Source organism: Panthera leo, chromosome E1, assembly GCF_018350215.1.
Source record: "Panthera leo isolate Ple1 chromosome E1, P.leo_Ple1_pat1.1, whole genome shotgun sequence".
Taxonomy (NCBI): domain Eukaryota; kingdom Metazoa; phylum Chordata; class Mammalia; order Carnivora; family Felidae; genus Panthera; species Panthera leo.
Window position 1 is genome coordinate 43,983,731 of NC_056692.1, and position 18,441 is coordinate 44,002,171.

At 49.1% G+C, this 18,441-nt stretch overlaps 1 protein-coding gene and 1 long non-coding RNA gene across 2 annotated transcripts in view; one reads left to right on the forward strand and one right to left on the reverse strand.

The window, feature by feature from the left end:
* MAPT (microtubule associated protein tau) overlaps positions 1-18,441 on the forward strand; it is a 96,668-nt gene that overhangs the window by 10,031 nt on the left and 68,196 nt on the right.
* On the reverse strand, positions 12,728-16,283 carry LOC122206736. The gene is made up of 2 exons (XR_006196566.1): positions 16,115-16,283; positions 12,728-13,126 (listed from the first exon to the last, which is right to left on the reverse strand). It is a non-coding gene; the product is annotated as an uncharacterized LOC122206736 (long non-coding RNA).

The following is an 18,441-nucleotide window of genomic DNA, read 5'->3' on the forward strand; positions in this document are numbered from 1 at the left end:
AACATCCCTAAATCTGCTTGAATAAAGAAGCTATCAGTGACAGACTCACCTGAACCTGCTTTAACCCTATTTAATCTTTCCCCAGGGTTAATCCTGTGGGATGTGCCTCCTGGGCATCTCTACTGGGTTCAGTTCTGCCTCCTGTCGTTCTGAAGTCCCTCCCTTTTTAACACTGCAGGGAGTGATGGCTGCACTCTGTTCCCTGCAGAGTGTTAATAAAGACTGAATAAATTGAAATAAATCCCTTTCAGTGTCACTAAAGTGCTATAAATAATTATGAACCAATGCTTGATGCCTGATGGGAAATGCACGGGAAAAAAAATTTTTTTAACTGGCAGGATTCATGTTATAAGTTGATAATCTGGGCCAAGTGAAAAAGAACTTAAAAAAAAAAAAAAAGATCTCCTTATCATTTATTGCTGGCAAAAATGAATTCCAGAAGTTAACCATCACCTCATTTTGTGGACCCGTTGTCACCCGCTGTGTGGGCTTGCCAAACCCTGAATTTAATTGCAGCCTTTCCTACTTACCAACTGAGAGACTTGTGAGGAAGTTAAAGATTTCCTGTACCTCCATTTTTGTATCTGTAAAATGGGGATTGTGCAGTCCCCCAGCCCCAAGTGGATGATAATGTGGGCTCCCTTCTCACTGGGTAGTTGCAGAACTGAAATAAAACCATCTATGAGAATTCATTTGAGCTTCTCAGAAGACAGGTACCACAGGGAGTGGGGATCCCTCCCGGGAGCCAGAGTCAGGCGCCAGACCTGAAGTCTCTCGTGGGTTGAGTGGAGCCTGATGCCTGAAATAGTACACCTGCGGCCCCCTTGCCCCCCCTCTTGCGGGCCAGACGGTGCAGGCTCATTCCCAGGGGTGAGCACCCGTCAGCAGGGCCTGCGCCCAGGATGGATGGACAGGCGGCTGCAATCCAGCCTCTACGGTTGTATCTGTCCCCCTCTTCCCAGAGGAGGCCTAAAGCCAGGGTGCAGGACAGGACAGTGGGTGGAAGTGCCCGTAGCATAACCTCAGGTGATATCCTGCCCCTGCCAGTGCCGACTTCTCTGGAGAGGGGCTGGAGCTTTCCTGACACCCCCAGATGGAACATCCTAGGAGCCCTTCCATTTTCCCTGGGGGTTTTCAGTTTCCTCCTAATCAGACAGGGACTTGCTACAGAACCTTCTATTTCTAATGAGGCCTGGGAGCAGCCTCTTCCGGCTACCGGGTGGTTAGCCCGGGTCGGGAACCGATTAAGGCAAGAGTGATTGAATTAAAGGTTGGAGTTGACAAGGGGGTATAATATTCCGTTGGCTCTTTGGTGGCAAGAACTCAGTGAAGTCTCATTCATGGAAGCGCTTGCTGTTGGGATTTGAATTGAGTGGAGCTGGGCTGCCGTCTAGCTGTCTTTGCCCAGGGAACGGAGAAACCCGGTTTCTCAGGCGTGTGCATGGTGGGTAGTATTTCAGGGCAGGTGTGTAACCCCAGCCCGACTTCCCTACTTCAGACCAACTTAATGCACTCCCTACTGGTCCAAGTTGGTTTTATTGTATGGAGATGCTGATAATAACGGTACCAGCCAGTTGCATTTATTTTACTAAAAACATTGCCTTATTTAACCCTCACTACACAACCCCCGCCCTCTGAGGCAGGGATCATCATCCCCATTTTGCGGGGCAGCAGACTGAGGCCCAGAGAGATCTCGGCCGGGGAGACAGCCAGATCGCACTTCTCTGCAGCTCCTGTGCCTCCTGCCTTCAGTGCCTCCCCTCCGGGTCCGCTCTCCAGGCCAACAGGCATGTCTTTAGTGCTAATGACCAGAGAAACTGTGCCCTCCAGCCTCCCTGAATGGGTCGTATGTAACCTGAGCCTGGAGAAGGTATCTTAAACCGAAAGCTAGCCTCTAAACTGGGCTGTTGTTTCATGTTGCCGGTGACGGCAGAACCAAATTTAGTGTCGTGGGCAGGTCGACAGTTATCAAACAGAACAGCTCGTTTTTCTTCCAGTTCACATAAAGCATGAAAAATCTCCACCCCTGCCACACTTCCGTGGAGGGGTATGTGTGACCCAAGGCTGGCACAGGTGGCCAGGAGGGGTCCGGTGTGTAAACTCAGGGGAGATGACATTCAGGTTCCTGGGCAGTGTCTACAGGGAGAAATTTCATTGAAAGTGGGCATTTTCCCTGGACCAGGCAGACGGCTGTTGTTAGGAAAGTGTTAAAGCAACTCAGGTTGCTCAGGTTGTTGTAGGAAACAACTCAGGTTGTTGTAGGAAAGGGTCCAGGTGGGAGGGAGGGAGGGAGGGAGGGAGGATGGGTTGCAATACCCAGCCTCCTGGTGTACCGTCTGATCCCCTTCATACAACCATCCACTTGATTTCCCCCATGTCTACACCACTGTGGTTCATGCTCTAGGACCAGGAAAAGGGGGAGTGATGGGGAACAGAAAAGGGGGGCTCACACAGATGGGGTTGGGTCACACATATTACATATTTAGGATTTGCAACCTCACCAGGTACTTTTAATGGTATTGAAATACATTTCCCACAGCCACTCTTGCATCTGCAGCAAGCTATTTCTCAGTTCTGTTCTTGCCTCCCACCTACTCTGCAAATTTGTTTTAAGTTTATTTTTTTTATTTGGGGGGGAGGGGCAGAGAGTTGGGGGAGGGGCAGAGAGAGAGGAAGAGAGAGAGAATCCCAAGCAGGCTCCACACTGTCAGCACAGAGCCCAATGGAGGGGCTCAAACTCATGCACCATGAGATCATGACCTGAGTCGAAATCAGGAGTCAGATGTTCAACCAACTGAGCCACCCAGGCGCCCTCCCCAAGTTTTTGTTTTTTTTGTTTTTTTTTTTTTAAATCCACTGGCTATAAAGGCAACCCTATACCATATGTGAGATCCCACCCTAGTTTCTGTTTTGTTGGATTTTTCTGGGGGGAAAGACAGAGCAGTAATCATTTCAGTCTACAAATTTTATTCAGGGTGAGTAATACGAGTTGCTCTTCAAGAAAATTCTTTTTTTTTTTTTTTTTTTTTTTTTTGGGACAGAGAGAGACAGAGCATGAACGGGGGAGGGGCAGAGAGAGAGGGAGACACAGAATCGGAAACAGGCTCCAGGCTCCGAGCCATCAGCCCAGAGCCTGACGCGGGGCTCGAACTCACGGACCGCGAGATCGTGACCTGGCTGAAGTCGGACGCTTAACCGACTGCGCCACCCAGGCGCCCCTTTTTACTTTTTTTTTTTTTTTTTTTTTTTTTTTAAGAAAATTCTTAAAAGCACCCCAAAATGGGGCCACCTGGAAGAACACTGTCAGTCTTAGCACTGAGCACAGGCCTGCTTAGCTCTCGTGGACCCCGGTGGGAGCTGCAGGTTTGCACACAGCCCTGGAAGCAAAGTCAGGAGCATGAGAACACTGGGCAGAGGGCAGCTCTCCTGGTCACCCTTTGGACAGGCCAGAGTGTGCTGGCCGCATCTGTGCCTCTGGGTGCAGGGACCTCATCATCAAAGGCTATGGCCACATAATAGATACCAGAACTTCCAGTAGAACAGACCCTGTCCCCCGTGGGCCCAAGTTTGCAAAGAACACTTAGGATGATGAGGCTTTCTGGATGCCCTAATATCTTTCTAGTTTGGACTAATTAGGGAATGGTCAGTCTCATTTAAAAACCTGAGGGGCGCCTGGGTGGCGCAGTCGGTTAAGCGTCCGACTTCAGCCAGGTCACGATCTCGCGGTCCGTGAGTTCGAGACCCGCGTCAGGCTCTGGGCTGATGGCTCGGAGCCTGGAGCCTGTTTCCGATTCTGTGTCTCCCTCTCTCTCTGCCCCTCCCCCGTTCATGCTCTGTCTCTCTCTGTCCCAAAAATAAATAAAAAACGTTGAAAAAAAAAAAATTAAAAAAAAAAAATAATAAAAACCTGAGTTACTTTAACACTCTTATCTAGGTATTTGGGAGAGGGAAGTAGCGTAGGAACATTTTTTAACACATAGGCATGAGGAAGAGCTCACGTCTGGGTGGCCTACGTGATGTCATGTCAGGACTCCCCATTCCCCAAATTGCTAATAAGCAGATAGTACTTTACAGTTGATATGATCTCATTTAGTTCTCTTTTTTTTTTTTTAACGTTTATTTATTATTTTTGAGAGACAGGGAGTGAGCAGGGGAGGGGTAGAGAGAGAGGAAGATAAAATATGAAGCAGGCTCCAGGCTCCGAGCTGTCAGCATAGAACCCGACACGGGGCTCGAACTCACAAACCATGAGATCATGACCTGAGCTGAAGTGGGACACTTAACCACTGAGCCACCCAGGTGCCCCAGATCTTATTTAGTTCTTGATGTGAGCCTGTAAAAATTCTTTTCCCTTTCACAAATCATGAAACTGAGGTTCAAGGAGGTTAAGTGGGGTTCAGGAAAGCTAAGTGGTACTTCAGATCACATGGCTAGTTTTAGACCGACAGAGGATTTGAACCCAGGACTTCTGCTTCTCAAGAGCAGACCTCACCCCTGGCTTTTCCGTCCGTGGCTCTCCACTCATTGTTTTAGCCTGAGGGATCCTACCAACTGCCGGTTCCTGAGTAGAGGGTAGGGGAGAGGAGACCTCACTGCTTCCCACACACCTCCCCAGGACAAAAAAAAAAAAAAAAGTTTTTTATATGTATGTGTGTGTGTGTATATATATATATATATATATATACACACACACACAATATATACACACACACACACATACATACGTATTAACATACATATACATATATATATATACATACATATACATATATATATATATATATATATACAATATATATATATATATATATATATATATATACATATATATATATATATATATGGCAGTGACCTGGAATTTTAGCCTGAGGATTTGTACATTATAATAAATAAATGAAAAGATGGCTTTTCCTTTTTAAAAAAAAAAGTCTATTCGGCATAAGATATGTTTGGTGTGTGGTCATAATTTGTGTCCCCCCAAAAGTGCTCCCTGCACCCCAGCAGTGGGGAGCAAGGAGCAGTGCAGGTGAAGGGAGAAGATGAAAGTCCAAGTAACCCCGTTCTGGGTCAAACTGGTAGGGATGCCCTGATGGTTTGCTTCGTGGTCATCACCCACATTTCCAGGGATGCAGAAGACCCGGAAAGAGGGGAAAACCTCCACGGTGTTAATTAACACAGACCTGCCTAAGTAACACATCCTGTAATACAAGTTTTTTTTCATAACTAAAGGCTAAAAGTGGTTGCTAGAATTTAAAGGTAATTAGTAAATTAATGGGGTTTCTCTCTATACGACTAGTTTCAAAGCAAATTGATTAAAACCCTCCTCCTTCACATTACTAGTGTCCATTATTTGGTGTTTAATTTCCACAACGTTGTCTCATTCCACTTTTTTTGGGCTTCCCCCAGGGAATGAGGCTCCCTAACACATCCGTCTGTTGGCCAATGTTTTGTTCATCTTTGTATCCTCAGTGCCTAGCACATGAATTCTGTGCACGTGGCAGAGAATAAAGGCTCGGTAATTGGTGAATGAATGAATGGATGAGGGAGTGAATTCAGTACTGATGAAAACCTAAGGCCTTTCTTTTATTTTTTGAATATTTTTTAAGTTTATGTATTTATTTTGAGAGAGAGAAAGAGCAAGCGAGGGAGGGGCAGAGACAGAGGGAAGGAGAGAAGCCCAAGCAGGCTCCGTACTGTCAGCACAGAGCCCGATGCAGGGCTTGAACTCACAAAACCGTGAGATCATGACCTGAGCTGAAACCAAGAGTCTGATGCTTAACCGACTGAGTCACCCAGGCACCCCAAAACTTAAGGCCTTTCTTAAAGAGACTTGCAGGTATGTAACTCATATATTTGTGAGTGATGTGCCACTTTATGATTTTAATACCCAATCATTTTATATCAAAACAATTCTGGGGCACCTGGCTGGCTCAGTTGGTGGAGCATGCAACTCTTTTTTTTTTTTTTTTTTGGTAGTTTTCATGTTTTTATTTAAATTGCAGTTAATTAATATATAGTGTAATATTAGTTTCCGGAATAGAATTTAGTGATTCATCACTTACATACAACACCCAGTGCTCATCACAAGTGCCCTCCTTAATACCCATCACTCATTTAACCCAGGAGTGTGCAATTCTTGATCTTGGGGTTGTGAGTTCGAGCCCCCCGTTGGGTGTAGAGATTACCTAAAAATTAAATCTTTAACAACAACAAAACAATTCCAACACTATTTTTTCTCTTAATGCTTTCACACAAATGACCTGGAGTGGGGAGGGGTGCAGGTCAGCATTTTGAGTGTTAGAAGGGGAAATATGTACACTACTTGCCAGAATCTTTTAAAAAGCTAAGACTTTGTATTGGTCTAAGCCTTAAGATTCTCCCGAAAACCAGAATGAGCCCTGCTTCAAAGACCAAAGATGTTGATGGGCAGGACTGGGTGTGAGGCCTGGTCCCTAAGCTCATACTGGGAGGGGTGGTGAGCAGGTAAAGGTGAGCGGCTTAAGTCCCTGCCTCCTGGGGAGAGGCTCAGGCCCAGGGAGGGCTGTCAGAATTAGCGAATTAAAACCCTGGATGCCTGGTTAAATTTGGACTTCAGATAAACAACAGTTTTTGTGTGTTTTTTTTTAAGTATAAGTGTGATGGGCTACATAAATGCTCCCCAAGGATATCGGATCCTAATTCCCAGAACCTGTGACTATGACCTTATTTGGCAAAAAGGATCTTTGCAGATGTCATTCAGTGAGGGATCTTGAGGAGAGATTCTACTGCATTGTCTGGGCGGGTGGTAAATGCAGTGTCCTTACAAGAAGGAGGCAGGGAGATGAGAAGACCCCGTGATTGATGATGGAGGCACAGGTTGGAGCGACGTGGAGTGATGTCGATCGCAGCAGCCATCAGAAGTCGGAAGAGGGAAACAAAGGATGTTCTCCTAGAACTTCTTGCCAACACCATGGTTTTGTCCCAATGATCTGATTTTGGAACTCTGGACTCCACAACAGTGACAGAATAAATACCTATTGCTTTAAGCCACTCAGTCTGCAATTTATTGCAGTGGCCCCAGAAAACTCACACACAAAGTATGTCCCACGCAGTCTTTGGGACATACTTACATTTAAACAGTTGTTGTTTATCCAAAGTTCAGATTTAACTGGTTGCCCTCTATTTTATCTGGCAACCCTGATTGCCAGGGCCAAAGAAAGGGGCTTTAGTAATTTGCAGGGAAGCTGGTTGAGGCTCTCAGGAAGTGGACATCCTTACACTAGGAGTCTTTGTGAGCATTTGTGAACACAGTTCCACTGAACCCGTTTGAACTTTACTCTGGACAAAAAAGGGGGGCAATTAGACAGGTGTTAATGATTTATTCTTTCAACAGTCACTTGAGCAACTTCCTATAAAGCAGCAGCTCTGTGTGAGGGCAGAGGGGTAGGACATGAATTGATCCAATACCTGATGAATCCTGCCAGATAAATCCCGTGAAATATTGATAACACCCGAGCTCGGGTGATTCCACGGCATGTTTCTGATACCTGAGCTGCCCCTGGGAGTCCCGCACCCTTCCTGCGGGGTGGCGGGGCCCACGCAGAACCCGGGCGGTCCCCGGGCCCTCGGGTTGTGAATCCTGCTCGCAGAATCCACGTTGTTAGAGCTTTAAGGGACCTTGGGTCATCCAGAACAGGCAGGGGGTCCTGGGACACCTCAGAATTGCCCCAGACATCTTACCAAAATACCAAGCCTGGGAAAAGAGAAAAACAGATAGTTTACAGGAAAAAAGCAAGAAAAAAAAAGGGTGGGGACTGAAAAGATGCTCGACTTCACCAGTTATAAAGGACCACTGATAAAGCCACAGAGAGATGCCACTGTCCCGTGGATCAGGTAGCAGAGATCTGGAGGGGAGGTAACCCTGCAGCTGGCTGGCGTATGCTGTCACCTCCTCTGGAGAGAAATGTGGCTGATCCATCAGATGCCCTTTGACAGAGCATTGCCACTTCTAAGAATTTATCCTCGGTATGTGAGCAAAGGCATCTGTGGGAGGATGCACTGGGGAGCCGTCTGTTATGCAAAAGTCTGGAAATAATGGATATGGAACTGGTTAATTAAAGTGTGGTCCCCCCCATCCTCCCGAAATGCACTGCTGTGGTCGACAAGGAGGAGCTGTCCTGTGTTCCCGCTTGAATAAAAAAGAGGGAGGATGCCTGTCAATGAGGCCGTGTATGTGGAGCCTGGCTGGGAGGAAAATGAAAATCAGGTTTCGATGTAGCCTCTGGGGAGAGAGATTGTGGGTGCTGGCAGGGAACGTCATTGTCACTCACTCTGAACTCTTTTCAACTGTTGATGTTTTACATCGTGTGTATTTTTTTTAAGCTAAATTCATAGATATGCTCAGGCTCATATATATGCTCACTTCAGACGGATGAAAATCTCTGGAAGGACGGTTCTTTCAAAGGCCCCCCCAGGGGAAGCTGACAGGCATGACATCCCTGGTGGAAAAACTCTTCATCCTCTAATTTCAGAGAGATGGAACCTCTGTGACATTTGTGGGCTAGCCTGGGCGCATCATTGTCTTCGACGAAGGGCCTTCCGGATGAGTTACAGGAATCCGACTTACCAGGAGCACACACACTGTGGGGTGTGTGTGTGTGTGTGTGTGTGTGTGTGTGTGTGTGCAGCATATCTGAAGTGTGTAATTGAACACACAGAGCACCTGCTGGAGCACTCCCTTGAGATAGAGGTGGATGGGGCAGGAGGACAGGGGAGGTGAGCTACCGTGTTATTTAAGTGCCCAAGCCTGGTTGTGCTTTGGGACAACCCAAACTAGCCCCACGAGCCACCCTGGTCCCCAGAGTGCGTGGTAGCCTGCGTTCCAGGTGAGCCGCCCATGGATGAGTTCTCTGGGGCGAGGCTGGATGATGCACCACTTTACAATTTTTATGCCCAATCCTTTTATATCAAAAACAACTTCAGTGCTGTTTTCTATCTTCTTGCTTTCACACAAATGACCTCATCCACCCACTGCTAGCCGGGTGGCACTTACTGTTTGGAAGGGGGGAAAAAAACGGAAGCTGCCATTCTAGAACCTCAGCAGTGGGGACAAAGGTGAGGGGCTTTCTGGCCGCAGCCCTGCCTCAGGGGACCTGGCACCGCGGCCTGTCTCCCGTGGAGTAACTTTCGTGAGCAGCTCCACACTCTGCTCCAAGGCCTTGCCAGAGTCCCTCCAGAATCCCCCATGTTCCTCGAAGGACATAGAATGTGGCCCCGAGACCCTGCTCTTTGGGGTCTCCTGCACCCAGAGAAGCAGAAAGACACTTCTAGTCTCCTCTTTCGGGTACAACAGAGCAATTCTCAGAGACCTTCCAATCCTCAGAGGGCCTCATTTCAGTTTTAATTATCGTGTTGCCCGTTGGCTCTCTCCAGAGAGGCTGACAGGCACGGCCACGGCTAGAAGTTCGTGCCCCCCGGCCCTGAGCATCTCCCACTGTTTGTTAGTTAAGGGTCACTCTGCTTGGCCTATAGGACCCTGAACTCTCAGAACCGTGGAGGTGGAAGGACCCCCAGGGGCCACCTGGCCCCAGCAACTAGCCACTGCCCAGACCTCCCCTGCTGCCTTCCTGACAGAGTCACCCAGTGCTCTCATGATGGTGGCTTGTGGCCTCTGTCGACGATGAGATGGGGGGTGGGGGGGGCATGGAGGGAGGATGAAGAAGGGGCCAGCAGGTGGAAGTGTTGGGAGGTGCCCCAGATGTGTGACATCCTTAGAATGGATCACCACTTTCCCTTCAGTGCCTTTTTTCCTTCTCAAGGGACCTTTCCCCCCACACCTCTCCTGCTCTCTGAGGTTATACTGAGAAAAATCCACAGAGGTGCCAGTGCAGGGTGTTAAGGCCCACGAGTTTGGCATTTTAACAGAAGCCAGAGCCACTTGAGAAATGAGGTAACAGCCCAAAGAGGGAAAGTGACCTCCCCAGAGCCACACAGCACATCCATGGCAAATCTCAGCTAGCACAGGTCTCCTTCCTCCCCTTGCACATCCCCTCCCAGGCTCCACGTGGCTTCCCCGGCAATGGCTGGAGTGCCAGAGGGGGACTCTCAGACCCACCTGGCCAGTCGTGGGCGTCACCTTTCGCTACAGCAGCCAGGCTGAACTGGCTTTACTCCTTTTGAAAGGAGAAGCATACACCCTGCTTAAAAACGCCTGCTAATTTTCCTAGAGAAAGTCCACAATTCCTGGAGGATGCCTGGGTGTCCCAGGTGGAATGGCTTTCCCCTCTGGTGTGCTTAAATAACAGAAGCAACATTTGTTGCTGGAAAATATCCATTAGGTTAATGAGATTTTTCTGCCCACGGAGATGAAGCACTTCCCAGCAGTGGGCATACTGCAGTTGGACACGTTGCGGTGTGAACAAGAACTTCAGAACCGCCATTCCATTTCGCCCACCCACGTGGTAAGCCCCGCGAGTGGAGTGGGCTCATTCATTTTTCTGTCCACTTTGGCCATTTGCTCCCTTGCTGTCTCCTGGAGCCACCTTGCTGTCATTTCCAAAGTCTGTGCATCCCCTGTTAGCACAAAAGCTGCTCTGGGGGCTCCTGGAAGGTCAGCCCTCCCTGCACCTGCCTGGCCTATTCTTAGCAGCTCAGTTTTCCCCAAGTATTGTTTCAATCATTTATCGTTACCATGTCGTACTCAAGAAACGGACATGAGATGCTATTTATTTACCTACTTCTTCCCGCCCTCCTGAATTGCAGATGAGGTGTGGTGGCAAGGGTGAACGCCTGGGAGGAGGGCAGACCAGGCTTGACGCTTGGCTGTCCCCTCCTGGCTGTGTGACGTTGGGTAAGTAGCTTGACCTCTCTGAGCCTGGTTCCACATCTGAAAAATGGGAATACTAGCTCCTCTCTCTCCGGGCTGTGGTAAGGAGCGGCAATGATTCATATAAATGACGGGACACAGTGAGCGACCAGCTCTTAGTTACACTCCTGAACACCTACCGTGATAATCTGCAAACATGCCCCTGTGTTATTAAGCTCTCGGAGGCCAGGTTGTGGAACTGAAGATGGGTTACAGAGGGACTGTCACTTTCTACCTTCTGCACTGCATATTTTCCCAAATCCAATAGGTCTGTATTTCTTTTGTGTGTGTGTGTGTGTGTGTGTGTGTGTGGCTAAAAATTTATCATATTAGTAATGATTCTCATTATCAAAACTTCCAACGGCAGCATGAATTACTTTTATAATCAAAAAGAAATATTTTGAAAAAATTTTTGAAAATTTTTGAAAAAATTCACCTCAGTGACTCCATTTTCCACTCTTCTGGTGTTTTTGAGTCTTTGCTGCTCTGTCCACTTTCCAGCGGTGCTAACCTCTCCAGCCCTGCCTGTCATCACCTCTCCACCCTCACCCCAGCCACGCTCCCCTCCACCCGGGCAAGGTGGAACTGGAGGAAAGGGCTGCCCCTGTTGCCCTCCTCCCAATGCACCCTCACCCCTGCTGAGGCCAGAGCCCCTCATCCTGGCCCCTCACCTGCCCCTACCCTGCGGAGGACCCTGGAGGTTTCCTCAGACCGGTGCAGAGGGCTCCGCTCGGGTTAGTTCCTGTGGCCACACTCACAGACGAGCTTGTGGGAACCTGTGGGTTCTAGCCAGAGCTGACTCTTAATTACTCTGCCTTGTTCGCGTTTCTTCCCTTCCCTTCCCTTTACCCCTGTCCTCCACTTCTGGGCTCTAGCGGAGGTCAGTGGGCTCACAGCTCAGAAAGATTCAAAGGTTTCAAGGTGGGCCTGGCAGCTCAAAGCTGCTGAGGTCTATCGCAGACATAGACTCTGTTACTAGGCCTCTGTGGGCTAGCCTGGGCACCTGGATGCCTTAGACCAGAGAACCTTCCAGATGGGCTGTAGGTAGAAAATGTAGGTGCTGGAAGTGTTTTTCCTGGGCTCTATATGCACCTGCAATGCACATGCTTTGTACAGATCCTAGGCCTCCTGTTTTTGTTTTTGTTTTTGTTTGTTTCGGTGATGGATTGGGCTTTCCCCCAAGCTGTCTGCTCTCCTGTGCCCTGACGCTGTTGACCAGCCGCCTGGCTGGAGTTCACAGTAGCAACAAAACAAAAACAGTAATGACTAAACAGTCATCACTATATCGCCCCACTGAATTTGCAGATTCTATCCATTTTTTCACCGGGGGAAACTGAGGCTCAGGGTGGCTAGGTAACCTTCCCGTGGTCCCTCAGCCCTTAGGGGTGACGCTCAGCAGTACAGTGGCCCCTTCCTCCTCCTCTGCCTGGAGGACACTCCAGCCTGAGCATTGCTGCCTCAAGGGGCCTCCTCTCCCCAGGCTGTATACCTCCTGCCTGGCTCTCCAGCACTGGGCCTGATTTCAGGGGCTCAGCTCTGCCCCCCTGACCCTTCTCTGTCCTTCAAGGACACCAGACTGGAGTGCTCTGGCAAAGTATGGGGTGGCTACACAGGGCCCGTCACCTGCAAATGCCTCCCGGTGCCTGGAAGTCCACAGACACACTCCTCAGCTCCCCACCAACCCGCAGAGGACATATCTGAAGTCCTGAGACAGTGGGGCGGCTCTGCAGGGAATGCAAGCTGCAGACCTCAGCAGTTAGAGAGACAGCTGACTGGCGACGCGGAGCCTTCATCGCGTCTGCCCCTCATCTGCTGTTTAGCACCTGGCACACTGTGGGTACTTAATACTAATTAAATTCATAATGAACGTCAAAAAGGCCGGCATGGGGTAAATGTATGCATCTTTGCACAATAGTTCTACAGTGTGATGAATGAGCCATTAATGGTTAATAAGGGATAAATGTGAATGTGGGAAAATCTGATTGCAAAGGAGTTTCCTCTTTCCTCCCCTCCCCAGATTTTTAAATGAAAATGTAGGATAATTTCCCTTCGGTTGTCCTTGTAGTAGGATTTATGATGAAAAGAACAGGGACAAGAACTTTTACGTGCTTCTCCGTATAGACTTGGGCACAGATTTGGAGTGTTTCTCAGTCGGTGAGAGCCAGCGCAGAACAGGCCGTGGGGAGTCTTCTCTTCCGGAATGGACAACCAGTGTCCCTTGCAGGAAAGTCCTCTTCTCCAGACCCAGAGCTGATGCCCTGGCATCCGTTTTGGGAGTGTGTCCTGTAAGACAAACTGGGTCAGCTGGGTCAGAGCATGGAGGCCGCTTACTCTTCTCAGTGCACACCAGCCAGCTCTGAGAGTTCAGGACACTCAGCCCTCCTTCCCGTAACAACCCCCTCTGGGCAGCGCCTGGGTGGCTTAGTCGGGGAAGCACCCAACTTTAGCTCAGGTCATGACCGCGTCGGGCTCTGTGCTGACAGCTCAGAGGCTGGAGCCTGCTTCGGATTCTCTGTCTCCCTCTTTCTCTGCCCCTCCTCTGCTCGCACTCTGTCTCTTGTCTGTCTCTCAACAATAAATAAAAACATTAAAACGAAAAAAAGCAACCCCCTCTGGACGGAAGACCTTGGAGGAAGCACTGTGCCTGGCCTGGGGTCACTGGGCTTGGAGGGAAATCAGAGGGGGTCCATGATTGCTTAGGTAAGTGGGTGACAATGAATTGCTTGGTGCCCCGAGGGACAAGGTGTGAAGAGCCCAGACAAGAAGCAGGTCACCAAATGCCCACACAGGAGTGGCACTCGGGAGGCCTCAGCCAATGATAGTGTCGTGTGGGAGTGCGCCTCCAGTATGGCCAGATCATTCCAACTTCTCAAGATAAATCAGAAATTGTACTTTGGAGGAAGATATCAGGGCACGTGGCTGGCTCAGTCAGTAGAGCATGTGACTCTTGATCTTGGGATTGTGAGTTCAAGACCCACGTTGGGGGTGGAGATTACCTAGAAATAAAATCTTAAAAAAAAAAAAAAGATCTACTCTCTTAGCAACTTTAACAAAAAGAAGAAGAAGAAGAAGAAGAAGAAGAAGAAGAAGAAGAAGAAGAAGAAGAAGGGCACCTGGGTGGCTCAGTCAATTAAGCATCTGACTTCAGCTCAGGTCATGATCTTACAGTTCATGGGTTCAAGCCCCTCTTCAGGCTCTGTGCTGACAACTCAGAGCCTGGAGCCTGCTTCAGATTCTCTCTCTCTCTTTCTCTCTCTCTCTGCCCCTCTCCCACTCAAGCTCTCTCTATCTCTCAAAAATGAATAAATGTCAAAAAAGAAACTGTATTTCAATTGAATGTCACATTTTCAAGTGTGAGTTACTAACTTAGAAGATTTAAAACTAATATACTCATGGGATGTTTGTCTGGTTTAAACTGTATCTGGAAGGATTCAAGCTAGACAGCAGGAAGAACTTCCTGAGATGGGGATTTTGAGAGCTTGGGAGAAGCATATCATATGGTCCTGCTCCTGCCAGTTTGGAATTGGGGTGACAACCAGGAGTCGCTTATGGAAAGTCATTTCCAAAGGAGTGACAGCAGATCCCACTGCAGAGTGCTGGGGCTGGGAACTGCCTTCATCTCTGTGGCAGAGGCCAGCCCTTTGTCTACTTTGGGGTATTCTGGTGCCATTCTATTGGAAGGGAGGAGCAGGGACTGAAGATTCCCCTTAAGGAGGTCCAAAGCACCTGAGCCCATGACCCTCAGCAAATGGTTTTTGCTGACGGATACTCCCGAGTCCTGTCTCTGGGCAATATCATGACTGACCCTGGACGACTCAGCCTCCCGATCCGAAGGCCTTATGTTTTGCTCTTCGAGGGTTCCATTGATCTGATACTTGTTGGATGCTGTCTTTTAACTAAGGGACGTTTTATCAAAACTCCCAGCCAAGGTGTCTAAAAGTCTAAAAACGTTCAGCACGTCCAGTTGAAGGCCTACTATGTGCCAGGCACTAGGCTACTTGGAACCACTCAGTCCTGGCCCATGAGAAACTGAGTCTGGCTAGGGAAGAAACACACACACACACACACACACACACAGGGGTTTTATAAATTAGTTTTATATGTATGGTAAAGGTGTTATTATATTGAGGCGTCTTGACATACTGTTCTCTTACAAGAGAGGACGCCTGGAGCAGGTGTTACCTGAAGGCTTCTCTCCAGCATTGGTTGTCCTCTATCATGACTCAGGGATTTTCACTGAGCATGGGATGGGAATGTGGGTCAGAGATGAGAATGATGTTGGGACTGGATCCCCACCAGGATGTCAGACCAGGCTAGGACTGGTCCCCAGAGCCATCAGGAGAGAATTGCCCCTCTGTGGCCGATTTAGCCCAGAAGTTCCATAGTGTTTACTCTTGAGACAGCTCCAGGGGACAGGCAGCTGGATGTGGTCTGACTGTCGCAGCTTTGCTTATGGGCACTGAGGGAATGCTGGGGGCCAACCTACCTCCAGGGCTCTGTGTGGTTCTGGTTTCCTCTCATAAAAGGGAATCTGAGTTTTTCTCATTAAAATCTTCTCTCACCTCTGCAGCACCTAAGGAAACCGCAGCTGTTCATTGACTCAGCCACTGTCACCACCGCGTGGAACATTGACCTACCCACTTTAGTCTTTAGGAATAGTCCTCTTCTTGAATGATACAAACCGGTGAGGAAGTGGAACTCCACTCTCACTTCTGGGAAACAACTTGTCCTACAGTTCTTCTCACATGGCAGTGAGCTTTTACGCACACACTTGAGCCGAATGCCTGGGTTCAAATCCCAGCCCTGCTATGTCCTAGCTGTATGTATGAGCTTGGGCAGGTTGCTCGACCTCTCTGTGCCTGAGTTTCCTTATTTATAAAATTGGTGTAAAAATAACAATACCCACTTCATAGGGCTGTGAAAAGAATTAAGTGAATTTGGGTTTATAATGTGCTTAGAAAAGAGACTTGTACATAGCAAGTGGTAGCTGAGTGTTTGGATTTAAAAGATCCTTCAGTACATTCTCTGGAATTCACAAGTCCCCTTTTTTGCATTTCACAACTAAGCCCTGTCTGCCTTGAAATCCAGTGTGAGACAGGCCTATGCAAATCTGCAGGAAGAGGAGAGAGAACACCCCCCGCCCCACCCCGCCCCAGTCCTTGACAGTGACCTCAAGACATAGCCTCCTCTGTGGCCCCATCAAGTGCACAAAGTCTGGAATCTCCAAAGCCCCTTCAGATGCCAGTACAGGGCCACATGAGCTTCAGTCACCTGTGACTCTGAAGGCTCCTTTGCTCAGTCCATCCTCACTAGCAAGGGTCACGGGGAGTGGAGGAGGGCGTATCGACTCCCAAATACGGGGAGAGTGGTGGGCTGGCTTCCCAGCCTCCTCCCCTCTGTTCTTCTCTTGCCTGTTCATCCATTCCTTCCTCTTTGAAGGCAAAAAACACCAAAAAGCAAAAGCAAAAACAAAACAAAACAAAACACAGTGCCCAAGGCAGGGGAGAAGGGCCCCAGAGCTCCATGACCTCACAGACCTGGCTTTTCTGCCAGGGTGACTGTGACGTCATGCCCTCCCTCCATCCCTGGCCACACAGCCCCTGGGGCCCGCAGGACGGATGTGTCAGTTCCATCCCGCCTGTAGACCTTTGTGCACCCATAGCCCCCTTGCAGCCCCCGCTCAGCCCATCCCTGCCCGTAGGGGCTGCTCCTGCCGGTTTAGAATCCAAGTAACAACCAGGAGTCGCTTATGGAAAATCATCCCAATGGAGTGACAGCACGTCCCACTGCTGGGCCCGGGAACTGCCTTCATCTCTGTGGCAGAGGTCCGCTCTTTGTCCACCGGCTCCTGGGCAGAGAAGCAGCTGCGAGAGCCCTCCCTGTTTCCTTAGGTAATGTTGCCGCCCTTCCCTGGGCAACACTTGGGGACCGGCACTTCATAACACACCCAGTGTCCCCCCTGCATCTTCCTAGCTGCCTGGATTTTGGAATTGAATCAGATCGAGACTGGCCTGCAGAGGAGGCCGATCTCCAGACCTCAGTGCAAGAGGGGGTCAGATTTTCCTAAGAAAACTTGCTGCGTTGTATGTGGGCGAATTTAATTGTGACTCCTGCACACCCCATTAGTGCCTTTCATCCCATGATGCCTTGCTTTTTCTTTTCCTCCTCTCTCCTTGTCCCTTGTGTTGGACATGTGATAGGAGTGCAGACATACATGTTTGTAGATTTGTTTATGCATGCAGTGACCATTTCAGTGCCTGCCGTGGGCCAGGCAGAACGAGAAGCTCTGAGAGGTGGGGATCCTCTCCTCCAGGGCCGCACCTCCCTCTGCCTGCGGCCCTCGGTCCCTGCCCCCGTTCAGAGATAGCATTTACTCAGGTCTGCCCCATACGATGCTAGTGGCAGGAGGCAGTTTGGCAGGCTGTATAGAGAGGCTTAAAAATACTGCTATCCAGGGGTGCCTGGCTGGCCATCCTAGCTGGCTTCTCCTCTTCCAGCCAGATTGTTCTTAAAGCATCCTCAACATGGTTGGCACCTCCACATTCTCCCAACGTGCCCACCCTCCTAGCTGAATCCAGGCTGGACTTGGCCCTCTGTCTTTCTGTTATAACCTCTGTATCAGTCAGCAAGGCCAGGATGATGCTGCAGTGACAAACAAGTCCCAAATTCCAGTAGCTTCACACATTAGGCGCCACTGCTTCCCTCATCTTCCAGCCTTATGGGTCATCTTTTAGGTAATTGAAAATTTTCTGCAGCCTCCTGCCTTGGGGCCTTTGCATCTCGTCTCCCCTCTGTGTGGAATGTTCTTCCCTGGCACTCTCTTCACCTTGCTAAGTTACCCGTATCCCTCAGGCCTCTGCATATGCATCGCTTCCTCAGGGAAGTTTTCTCCCACCCCCCAGGCCACCCAGGTGCCCCTTCTATGCTCCTGTGACCTTCTGGCCTTTCTTGTGACACTTGTCTCACTTGATTGTCCACTGTCTCCCTCAATGGTGCCTTCACAAGAGCAAGGACGTGTCTGTGTCACTCAGGGCTGTGGCCCCAGCACCTGCACCCTGGTTGCCAACCTAACTACACATGAGATTCATCTGAGGAGCTTTTAAAACATGATGCCCAGGCCCTACCCCAGGCCAGTTGAATCCTAATCACTAGGGTGGGTCCAGCCATTAGCAGGTATATTTTTAAAGCACTGTAGGGAATCCTCTGCTCAGTTGGTTGAGCATCTGACTCGATTTCAGCTTAGGTTATGATCCCAGAGTCATGGGATTGAGCCCCGTGTCAGGCTCCATGCTCCATGAGGAGCCCATTTAAGATTCTCTCTCCCTTTGCCCCTCTTCCCCCACTCTCTAAAATAAAACAAACAAAAAAACCAGGATGGGAAAGATATTTTCCTAGGTAACAATATGTTAATTTCATATTTCGCTTCAGCCAAGCTTTATTATGCACCTTACATGGGGCAGGCTCAGTGCCTGGGAAGGGTATGATTATACCCATTGTACAGACCAGGAAAGTTACTGTAGGTGAGTGGGGCACAAATAAGCAGTAAAGGATTGCAATAAATATTAGCTCCACCATCAGTCAAAAACAAAATCTCCATT